The 12,511-nt window shown below is 43.9% G+C and overlaps 1 pseudogene; it reads right to left on the bottom strand.

The window, feature by feature from the left end:
* The window catches only part of LOC136385962 (splicing factor 3A subunit 2 pseudogene), a 40,098-nt pseudogene extending 30,027 nt beyond the window's left edge, over positions 1-10,071 (bottom strand).
* Between the last annotated feature and the right edge of the window lie 2,440 nt (positions 10,072-12,511).

The following is a 12,511-nucleotide window of genomic DNA, read 5'->3' as shown; positions in this document are numbered from 1 at the left end:
CACATACACACACACACACACACACACACACACACACACACACACACACACACACACACACCCTCAAGAAAAAGAAACAAAGAAAGTGAAGAGATTAGCCAAATTATATTTACATAATACATAGGTACAGATAACAGGGCAGCAAGTCCCAGAGCCAAAGGAGGAAGGAAGTACTGGGGAAGGGCAAAGAGTGTGAAATGGGAATAAAGAGAGACTTTGCATGGGGCATGGGGGTCAAGATGCGGGGGTTTGAGGGTGTTATATGGAGTGGGACACTTGAAACCATGTTAACACAATAAATTAAAAAAAGAAATATACCCAGCAAAGTTATCCTTTAGATACAAAAAAGAAATAAGTCATTTCCCAGACAAACAAAAATTGAGAGAATTTACCAACCTTGGATTATAAGAAATGTTGAGCCCTGGCCATATCGCTCAGTTGGTTAGAGCATCATCCCGGAATGCTGAGGTTGCCAGTTTGATCCCCAGTCAGGGCACATACAGGAACAGATTATTCCTGTCTTTCTCCAGCTCTCTCCCTTTCTCTCTCTAGAAAATCAATACAACAAACATTAAAATAAATACTTTAAAAACAATGAGAATCTTTAATAATAAAAAAAGAAATGTTGAAAGGAGCTGTTCTACCTAAAACAAAAATGCAAGAATATTCAAAACATGACAGCTGGAAGCAGGAAATTGCAACTCTAACTCAAAATAGGGCATTAAACACTTACTTGTATCACGTTAGTGCCTTTGAAAAGGCACTAAAAATAACTATAACTGCTACAAATCGGTAATGAATTCACAACATAAGAAAGGGTTATTTTTGATAACAGAAACATAAAAGAGGAAGAGAAAAAGGACTGGACTTGTATAGCTGGATAAAATAAGATAGCAACAGGAAAAAGAGGACTATTGTATCTATGAGACATTTTATACAGACCTAATGGTAATCACAAAACAAAAATCCAGAGCTGAGACATGAAAGATAGAAAAGGAGGAAATAGGCCCAGGCTGGTTGGCTCCGTGGTAGAGTGACAGCCCAGAGTGTGCTTGTCCTGGGTTTGATTCCCGGTCAGGGCACACAGGATAAGCACCCATCTGCTCCTCCACCCTTCCCCCACCCGCTTCCCCTTCTGCAGCCATGGCTCTATTGGAGCGAGTTGGCCCCAGGCGCTGAGGATGGCTCCATGGCCTCTGCCTCAGGTGCTGAGAAGAGCTCGGTTGGTGAGCAATGGAGCAATGCCCTAGTGGGCTTGTTGGGTAGATCTTGGTCAGGACACACGTGAGAGTCTGTCTCTGCCTCCACTCCTCTCACTGAATAAAAGAAAAAGAGGAAACAGAAAAACCATAGAAAACCACTCAACTAAAATAGCAGACAGAAACACGAGGGAAAATAAACAAGGAGACACAGAGCAATAAAAAAACAAATGAGAAAATGGTTGTAGTAAGTCTTCATCTAGCCATCAGCACCCTAAATGTAAATGGACTGAACTCACCAATCACTTAGTACTATACACCCAACCTTGGAGCACCAAAATATACAAAGCAATTATCAACAGACTAAAAGGGAGAAATTGACAATAATATAATAATAGTAAGGGACTTTAATAACTAACTTACAAAACTGGACAGATCATCCAGACAGAAAATAGCAAGGAAATATTGGCCTTAAATGACACATTAGACTGGATGGACTTGACTTAATGATATCTATAGAACTTTCCATCATATACCAAGAGATGGAAAGAACATCACCGTGAGATGGATTGGACTTTGAGTGGTTAGCATTGGTGAGACAGTGGGTATGTTATCATTTGTTTGTAGAATGGTTTCATCAAGGCAAATGGGAGACTGTCACAGCCATTATTGTCTGAAAATTTACGTGATAGATTAATACATGTAAACCGCTTGTGTCTGGAACGTAGTAAGTGCTAGCTATTACTGCATATTAAAAGCATATATGTCAAGCAGCCAAAGAGAGGACTGGTGGATTCTGCAGCTTGGCCCTTACCAACCTTTGTCTAGTGAGCTTTTTTCTGCTGCACACAGTAAAGAAATAAAAACTGCACTTCCTTCGCTCATTTTGGAACTAGCATTGTGGACACTGTTCAGGTTTGGCCAACTCATTGCACTTACCCGTGATTCGGAATGCAAAATGAGGCGAAAGTCTGCTTCTGGCCCTTCTTTCTGCAAGTCCCAGATATCAAATTTTCCATGTGAGTATCAGAGAGTGTCTGTGTGTGCTGAGGGGCAGGGTGCAAGCAGTGATGGTGTGCTGGGCCATCTTGGACCTGCTGGTGATAGCAGACTACGAGCATCGTTTTGCAGTGACGTCATATAGGCAGCTTGAAATTGGCTGTGGTGGCAGTGTATGTGTACACCATAGTGATCAGCAACTGCTACAAACCAGGGTTCCTCCCAACCTCTGGAGAGCACATTGTTAAAGTTCAGCAGCACACGCCTGGGTCCAAGGTATCCTTTATTGTGGTCTGTGCAGATCTAGCAGCCAGTGTGGCTCTGGAGCCTAAATACTTTCTGATAACTTGGACCATAGCAAGGGGTACGTGTTCCTGGAACCAATGGTGGAGTTGGTACCTTCCTGATTCCCTACCTTCCTTATAGCCTGGCTACCGCCGCCCTTGGCAGGTCATTTCTGTGGTGTTCTGAGTCATTCCCAGAGCCTCAGCCTGCAACCCATTCTTCTGGACCTTACAATGTTTGCAAGCACCAGGTTTCTGTGTTAAACTCCTTGTGTAAAACGAGCCAGAGCAGTTTGAGATATCTGCAAATGAACCACGACTGATACATGAGGACACCCCAAATAATTCTGAGATGCCTGCATCTACTGTTGGAGCGCTAGTCCGGGCACCAGCAGGAAACAAGTGGGAACTTTAAAGCATTTGCTGAGGAGTGCTTAACGAAAGGACTATGTAGAGCGGTGTGAGCTAGGACGAGGGACAAATAAGCAGTGGGGAGTGGGAGCTGGCTCATGTGGGCTCCTGAGAGCTAAATCGTCAGAAATTTGAGACCTGGATGTTCAGTGCAGCCAATAATAAAAGCTTATTTTATTTTATTCCCTAAATCACTTTACTGAGGAATGTTTAATATGTAAAAAGATGTGCATATTTAATGTCTACAACTCTATGAGTTTGGGGAAAGCATGCCCCTGGGTAACCATCAGCACCATCAGGGGCACAGACATGTCATCAACAAAGGTTTTCTCCCATCCCCTTTACTATTTTTTGTGTATGTGTGGTAAGAACACTTATAATACTTAACACATCAATTTTGGGGGGGAGGGGAAAGTTTTTTTATTACATGTTCAACACATCAATTTTTAAAATTTATTGTGTTAACATCTATTCAAGTGTCCCACTCAAGATAACACCCTCACTCCCCAAAACGTGCCCCTCATTACACCCTTTGCCCCTCTCCCTCTGACTCCCTCCCTCCCTTTCCTCTGGGATATGCTGTCCTGTTATCTGTATCTATGTGTTATGTATATGTAATTTCACTAATCCCTTCACCTCTGATCCTGTCCCCTCATCCCCCTCTGACAGCTGTTGCTCTGCTCTCATTGACCCCGTCTCTGCCTCTATTCCATTCCTCAGTTCACTGTGTTCATTAGATTCCACATATAAGTGAGATCATATGATACTTGTCTTTCTCTGCTTGACTTATTTCACCTAGCATAATAACCACCAGGTCCATCTTTGCCATCACAAAAGGTAACATTTCCTTCCTTTTTATAGCCACATAGTATTCCACGGTGTATATGAACCATGGTTTTTTTATCCATTCTTCCACTGATGGACACTTGAGCTGTTACCAGATCTTGGCTATTGCAAACAATGCTGCAATAACGATGGGGGTGCATATCATCTTTTGAATCAGTGTTTTGTGGTTCTTAGGATATATTTCTAAAAGTGGGATATCTGGGTCAAAAGGCAGTTCCATTTTTAATGTTTTGAGCAATCTCCATACTGTTTTCCACAGTGGCTGCACCAGTCTGCATTCCCACCAGTAGTGCAGGTGGGTTCCCTTTTCTCTACACCCTCACCAACACTTTTTTGTTGATTTGTTAGTGAAAGCCATTCTGACAAGTGTGGAATGGTATTATATTGTAGTTTTATCTTGCATTTTTCTGATGATTAGTGAAGTTAAACATTTTTTCATATGCCTATTGGCCATCTACATGTCCTCTTGGAGAAGTGTCTATTCAGGTCCTTTGCCTATATTTTAATTGGACTGTTTACCTTCCAGATGTTGTTTTAGAAATTCTTTATAAATTTTGGTTATTAACCCCTTATCAGACAAATTGGCAAATGCGTTCTCCCGTTGTGTGGGCTGTCTTTTTATTTTGTTAATGGTGTCTTTTGCTGTGTTAAAGTTTTTTAGATTGATATAGTCCCTTTTATTTTGTCCTTTATTCCACTTGCACGTGAAAATATATTGGCACAAATATTGCTACGAGAGATATCAGAGAGTTTAGTGCCTGTGTTTTCTTCTAAGATTTTTATTGTTTCATGACTTATATTTAAGTATTTTATGCATTTTGCATTTACTTTTGTGAATGGTGTAAGTTGGTGGTCTAGTTTCATTTTTTTGCATGTACAGTCCAATTTTCCTAATACCATTTATTAAAGAGACTGTCTCTACTCCATTGTATACTCTTGCTTCTTTTGTCAAATATCAATGGACCCTAATTACGTAGGTTTACTTTTGAGTTCTCTGTTCTGTTCCATTGATCTGTGTGTCCTATCCTTATGTCAATACCACAAAGTTTTGATTATAATGGCCTTGTAGTATAACTTGATATCAGGAAGCGTGATACCTCCCACTTTGTTCTTCATTTTCAAGACTGCTGAGGCTATTCAGGTTCTTTTTGTTTTTGTTGTTTCAAATACAGTTTTGGAACATTTGATCTAGATCTGTGAAGTATGCCATTGGTATTTTAATAAGAATTACATTGAATCTATAGATTGCTTTGTGTAGTATAGACATTTTAATGATGTTTATTCTTACTATGCATGAACACAGTCTATGCTTCCACTTGTTTATATCTTCCTCGATTGCTTTTTTTAATGTCTTATAATTTTTCAAGTACAATTCTTTTACATCCTTGGTTAAATTTACCTAGGTACTTTATTACTTTGTTGCAATAGTGAAGGGAATTGTTTCCTTAATTTCTCTTTCTGAGAGTTTATTGTTGGTGTATAAAAATGCGACTGATTTCTAAATATTGATTTTATAAGCCTGCCACCTTGCCGAATTCATTTATCAGGTCTAGTAGTTTTTTGACTAAGACTTTAGGGTTTTCTATGTACAGTATGATGTCATCAGCAAATAATGACAGTTTTCCTTCTTCTTTTCCAATTTGGATGCCTTTTATTCCTTCTTGTCTGATTGCTGTGGAAAGGAGTGACAGTACTACGTTGAGTAAGAGTGGTGAAAGGGGGCACCCTTGACTTGTTCCTAATCTTAAAGCAGTGGTTCTCAAAGTGTGCGCCAGGGAGCACCGGTGCGCTCTACAAGATTTCCAGGTGCGCCCTATGGTATTCCAGAGAAATATGTGCCTGTTGAAGACCAAAAATCCAACAGGTATTTTGGAGTTTAGATTTTTGGAGGAAAGAGGTGTGGGGAATTAGCTGTAAGTTGACAGTCTGCCCAACCCCCCACCTCATTTGCCTGATTAGGTTGCAAAATGCTGTTAAGTTGTGGTGCTTTCTGGTGGAACACTATCCCCATGTTCCCCAGAAAGACTGGAGGCAAGTTTCTTCTATCCTTTGTTTGGTGTCCAGTTAAGATGATATGTATGGTGGGGGTTTTCTGCACTCACCACAATTAAGAGTAAAAAGAGAGGAATTCTTCAATATATTGTTGAGGAAATGAGAGTTTGCCTTTCAAATATATGCCCAAACATTGAAGAAATGGCTAGGACACATCAGGCTCATGTTTCTCATAAACACAAGAATGAAAAAGCAACACATTCATGCCAGGACCTGTTGAATTTACTAAATTTTACTAAGAATGTGACTATATATATAAAAAGATAACTTTTTGTCATTTTTTATTTTTTAACCCCTCTTTTTTACAAATTCTAAAAAGCATAACTGAAGAAATGTAACATAAAAATGTTTTGGGTTTTTTTTCCTTTTTTTTTTTTTTTGTATTTTTCCGAAGCTGGAAACGGGGAGGCAGTCAGACATACTCCCACATGCGCCCGACCACGATCCACCCAGCACGCCCACCAGGTGGTGATGCTCTGCCCATCTGGGGCATTGCTCCGTTGCAACCAGAGCTATTCTAGTGCCTGAGGCAGAGGCCAAGAGACATCCTCAGCGTCCGGGCCAACTTTGCTCCAGTGGAGCCTTGGCTGTGGGAGGGGAAGAGAGAAACAGAGAGGAAGGAGAGGGGGAGGGGTGGAGAAGCAGATGGGCGCTTCTCCTGTGTGCCCTGGCTGGGAATCGAACCCGGGACTCCCGCATGCCAGGCCGATGCTCTACCACTGAGCCAACCGGCCAGGGCTGAAAATGTTTTTTAATGTCAGAATAAATTGAATTTTGTCATATTTATTTCATTTAATTACCATAAAAGCACACTTGGATTTTATATTTTTTCTTTAATATTTGACTTAATTATTATAATATATTTCTCAGAAATTTGTATATAGTGTGTCTACAATTATTTGTAGGATTTTAAATGCATCCCGACTTCAAAAAGTTTGAAAACCACTTTCTTAAAGGGATTGTTTTTAATTTTTGCCCATTGCATAGCACGTTATAAGTAATTAATACAGTATTGTTGACTATGGGCACTTTGCTGTATAGTGGTCTCCAGAAGTCATTTATCTTGCATAATTATTAAAATTTTAACTGTATGAATTTAGGATTAAATAAATTACACTTTTAAAAGGTAAAAAACCATTGCTTTTTGCCTGACCTGTGGTGGCACAGTGGATAAAGCATTGACCTGGAATGCTGAGGTCACCAGTTCAAATACCTGTGAATAAAATACTCTTTATTGTAAGTTTCATAGACCTCATGTGAAATTATTTTCCCTAGTGAAAGCATATAGGGGAGTTGATGCTTCCTGCTCCTCCCCCACTTCACTCTCTCCAAAAGGAATAAATAAAATCTTTTGAAAATATTGCTTTCTAATTACTTTACTATATGTTACTGTTTGCTGTGCTCTTGTGGTTAATTTTGTCTATTGGAGCTGTATGGTGGAAATACTATATAATAGTGAGCAAGTACACATCTCTACCCAACACTGTGTTCCATGACATCTGCTGGTGCCTTGAAATTGGCCAGGGTTAGAATACTGACACCACAGAAATTAACAAATGCTACAAACCCGGACTTGGTTTATTGTTTTGCTCAGGAAGTGATGGAGGAAATGTTAATAAGGACATTAAATGTCTTAAGTTTGTGTTTTGCCTGTAGTTGTTCCATTGTGAATAGCCTAAAAATTTGAGGAAATGCTTTTGCCATATTTCAACACTATTTTTGACTCAGAAAAGAAGTTGTTCACGTGACTGATGGATGTGTATATATGTTGTCTCAGTTTTGCCTTACTCATTCGCATGAATGAAAATATCAAGAGACATTTGTGTCAGAGCCACACCTATCATCACCTGCAAGCACAGGTTGGCTACAGACACAACAGTTTGTCAAAAGTCAACTAAAGCAATCTGTGAGAATCCATGAGGTCTATGAAATTTACAATAAAGAGTATTTTATATTTTACTATTATTTGTAAATTGTGTGCTACACATTCTTTATGTGGGTCAGAATTATAACAAAATTAGAATTATAATAAACTTATATACATGTGTATATGCATACTTCCACTCCCCCCAATCTGCCCACACTCCTAAGAACCAGTTGTTAAACATTTACCAGCATGTCACAGCTACCAAGGGATGGTCAGGTACCAGGGCAAGCCTGGGCCTACAGGGGCAGGGATAGGGGTCAGTGCTACTGCATCCTGGGAAGAGCTGAGGAATGCAGCCACTCCCAGAACTGCAGGGAGTCTCAGAAAATGTGTGTGGGGGACAAATCGCCCTGGTTCTCAGTCCTCACACTTTCTGGTCTCCTGCCAGTACCCTCCATTGGCTGAGCCCAATTGGCAGCCTGTAAAGGGAGCCTCCTTAGTAGCGACATCCACCAGGGCAGCCGACAGGTCACAGAAGAGCTGGGGAAGGTAGGTAACCAGAACCGCAGGAAGAAGGGTGGCCCAGAAATAAGAGACAGGAACCTACACATGGCCGCTGTCACTTCCTGGGCCTGAGGTGTGAGGGGTGGGCCTGGCACAAGAGGGTGAGCAGTCAGCAGCACTGAAAAGGAGAGCTGGGAAAGCACTGTCCCCAGGCAAGGAGGGGAAGGGTGAAGGTGAAAGAAAGTAAAATAGCCGTCATCACAGATCTTGACCCCGATACCTCCTTGGATTCCAGGAGCTCCACCAGGGCACTGGATTTGAATTGTTTAAAAAATATTTATCTCAAAATCTTAGTTTACTGTCTCTGTCCTGGCCCTCACCTAAGATGACCTGTGAGACCTTGGTTCCTCCTCCTGTCATACCTCTCACAACAGCTAGCATGGATTATCGATCAGTGAAAACGTTGTTTCTATGTTTGGTCACATAAAACCTCGGCTCCCTGTTAAAAATAATCACATAGAGAAAGATAAAGTCAGTGAGTTGCACTCTGCTATGGACTGAATGTTCGAGTCCTCTCACAGCAAAATTCATATATATATATATTGAAGCCCTGACGCCCACCAACATGGTATTTGGAAGTGGGGCTTTGGGGAGGTAATAGAGCTGAGATGAGGTCGTGAAGGCGGGGCCTGCCGTGATGAGTGACCAGCCATGAACACACTTCTCAGCACTAATCTCCCAGTTTGGGGGAGACCCCTTTTCTTGGAAGTCACATGCTTCCCCATCTGATGTTTTGTTTCATCTTTGGTTTTATGTGGGGGTGGTGGACGGGGTTGTTGGGATAAGGCAGTAGCCCTTATTGCATGCCTGGCGGAGCGTGGTTTGGGAACTGCTGTCAAGGCCGGGGGAGTGGAAAACTCTACTTAATTTCTTGGCGTGGGGAGGGGGGGGGCGTCTCTGTGGGCACTTGGGCACTTTCACAGCACGTCCTTGGTAAAAGTTTCTGGGTTCGCCCGAGGGAACTGGTTGGGAAAGGAGCTCATTAATACATTTTTTTTCAGAAATACTAGTTATTCTCAGAATTCTAAAAGTCTGAGGCGAGTAGAGACTTCTTTATTTATTTTTTTAATTTTTCTGAAGCTGGAAACGGGGAGAGACAGTCAGACAGACTTCCGCATGCGCCCGACCGGGATCCTCCCGGCACGCCCACCAGGGGCGACGCTCTACCCACCAGGGGGCGATGCTCTGTACCTCCGGGGCGTCGCTCTGCCGCCACCAGAGCCACTCTAGCGCCTAGGGCAGAGAGGCCAAGGAGCCATCCCCAGCGCAGAGACAGAGAGGAAGGAGGGGGGGGGGTGGAGAAGCAAATGGGCGCCTCTCCTATGTGCCCTGGCCGGGAATTGAACCAGGGTCCCCCGCACGCCAGGCCGACGCTCTACCGCTGAGCCAACCGGCCAGGGCCTAGTAGAGACTTCTTAAGACGACTCAGTTTCCCTACGTGCACTCTGACACTCACCATTTACAAATGGACACATAAGGCCCACAAGGACCTGGACCAGTTCTTCCCCTCAGGGAACAGCTCTCCCAGTCCCCCTGCAAGGTTAAATTGGCCACATCCTGACCCTATTTCTCTGCCACATTTGCCCCATCTTTCTGCGCCCCTCCATCTATACTCATCTACACTCGTTCTGCCACTCTGCACCTTAACTTACTTGGGGGCCGTAGCACCCCGGGCTTTCACGCTCACTCTCTCCTCTAAGATGGAGAGGGTCTGCAGTGTGGGCCTCAGGCACAGAGAGGGGCACAGAGAGGAGGAGCTTCGTGAGGGGGCCAGTGTCTCCCTAGCAACGGGGTCTTCGAGAAAGGGCAGAGTAGGTGGCAAGGCTGGATTTGTGGGAACCAATCCCATGGCAGGAGCCTCCCCAAGGTCTGTGTGCGCAGGCGCTGCGTGCGGAGGGGCGGGGCTTTGCGGAGGGCCGGTCTCTTAGTGGTGAGCGCCCGGTGTGTTGGCGTTTGAGGCCCGCGAGCTGCCATGGAGGCCCCCGAGGACGAGGACAAGGAAGGCTCAGGCAGTGTGGTCCGTGGTGCTGGACCACCCAGGAGCCCAGGGGGGAACCCCGTGGACCCTGGAGACACAGGCAGTGTGGCAGGGGAGCGCGCAGCAGCTGAGGGCGCTCCCCAGGGCGAGGAGGTATCCGTGGACTCGGGGCAGGCTGCACAGGCCGCTGCCTCGGACAGACCCATGGAAAGCCAAGGGCTGGTGTTGTATCTTTTTCAAATAGTCTCCTTTTCCCCATGGAAGTAAAGGGTGAGGGGATGGACAGGAGGTAGGGGGACACAGGAGGATGGGCAGGACAGGCTTTGCGGGCTGGTAGGAGCGGGGTAGACTTCTGTGGGGACCTAGGGGAAAATGGGGACCCAGGGTGGCCAGAGGAGCAGCTGCGGTGGCCTGGAGGCATACGGGTGGTCTGAGAGGGGCTGTGACGCAGAGGTCCTTGAAGGGTCATCCTGGAGGGTGGCCTGAGAGGCAGCCCGGTGGATGCCTGGCCTCTTGACAGCATGGGGGCCTGAACCATGAAATCTGTGCGGATGGTGCACTTTCCTTAACTCCAGCAGCACCCTCACAGTGCCTTTCCGATCCTACATGAATGCGGAGGTAGCCCGCATGGTCCTGAGCGAAGGTGCTGAGCCCTACCGCGGGGTGGTGCATTGGGAGTTCACAGTGACTGGCAATTGGCTGACAGTGTAAGTTCTAGAAGGGACTCGGTGGGAGTAGCAGCAGGAGGAGGTGGGGCCAATCTCTGCTTGTGGGGCACTCTATTGGAGATGTGCAGACAGCCACGGGTTGGTGAAGCAGGGCCAGGGGGCCCAGGTCTGTCACAGCCTGTGGACCTCTCTAATCAAGGGGTATGTCTAATTGTTACGGGGGGGGGGGGCGTGAGGAAGGCCAGGAGTTATGGCCTCTAAAGTGATTTTCTTTTCCCCTCTTAGCCGATTAATTGCTCAAGATTCTGACCTCTTGCAAAATGCCGCTGCCTCCTTGATGAACCGGCTTTACATGATGTTTCAGAACATACAGCACTATGAACCCCCGCTTTTTACCAAATTTCAGCGCACAAAAGGGGTGTGAGGCCACAAGGTTATCCTGTCCTGGGTAATGCATCGTTACCTTGGACCATTAATTTTACAGTAGTTGCCACTTTATTTGTGCGGGGCCCAATTGTTTGCATGTACTGGCCCTTTGGCACTCTGCCCTCTTGTTTTGATTGGTGCTTAAATATTGCCTTCAGCAGATAATAAAACTGAGCAGAAACGTGGTATCCGAGTTTCTTTCCAACATCTAGATTTTATTGCCTTTGTCCTTGGGTTGGAGGGAAGGTTCTGGGGTTCAAATATTCAAGTAGTACAAGCAGTTGAAACAGTTTAGGAAATGAAAGAAAATGAAAATTACTGTGTCTTCTCTTCCAGCATTAACTACGGTCAGCATTTTAAAATACTTTTATACTTTTAGAGTTCTAGGTCTACATTATATATATATAACAGTCATTGAACAAGTTAAGTTTTGCAAAGTTAGCACTAATTATTTTCCTGAAATTTTCTCATCCAACATCTGAGCCTTTCCTTTGTCTAAAAATTATTCAAAAACATCTTCTTGAATGGATGCATAGAAGATGTATTATAATGTAATTGTTCAATGCTTAAATCGTACTCATTTTTCCCTATTGTACAGAATGTTTTAATGGGATTAGTGTTCATAAACCTCTGCATGATTGGTTGTTTTCTTAATATAGACTCCAAGAGGTAAAGCTACAATACAAACTAGCTCTCCAGAGACTGTGCCACCCCCACCAGAATGCTGGTTTTCCCACATCCCTGTCACTGTTGCATTTGTTTCCTGCCGTAAATAATAAATAAATAGCCCAGTTTGCATGAGCATAGCAGAGAATCCAGAAACACTAGACTAAGAATTTTGTGCTTTACTGCCCTAGTTTCAGATCAGAGAAGAAAAGTGCCAGGACAACTGGTTAATTGTTTGGGGGAGGAAAGGAGGCAGTGTAGTGTAGTCTTAGGAAAATATAATTAAAAACAAAATTATCTTTGTGGAGGCACTATGCGATGTACTTTACCTACATTATTATACATAATTCTCACAACAACCCGTTAAGCTAGGTGCTGTTACACATTTTATAGGCTAAGAATTGAAGCTCAGAGAAACGAAGTGACTTTCTCAAGGTCACTCAGCTAGGAAGTGGCAGAGGCAGAACTTGAATCTTGACCTGTTTGATACAAGCACCCACTCTCTTGGCCACAGTGTCATACCAACCTGAGCACTGCCACGTGAAGCTGCC

Source organism: Saccopteryx leptura, chromosome X (genome assembly GCF_036850995.1).
Source record: "Saccopteryx leptura isolate mSacLep1 chromosome X, mSacLep1_pri_phased_curated, whole genome shotgun sequence".
Lineage (NCBI taxonomy): Eukaryota > Metazoa > Chordata > Mammalia > Chiroptera > Emballonuridae > Saccopteryx > Saccopteryx leptura.
This window is presented reverse-complemented; position numbering and strand designations above follow the sequence as displayed.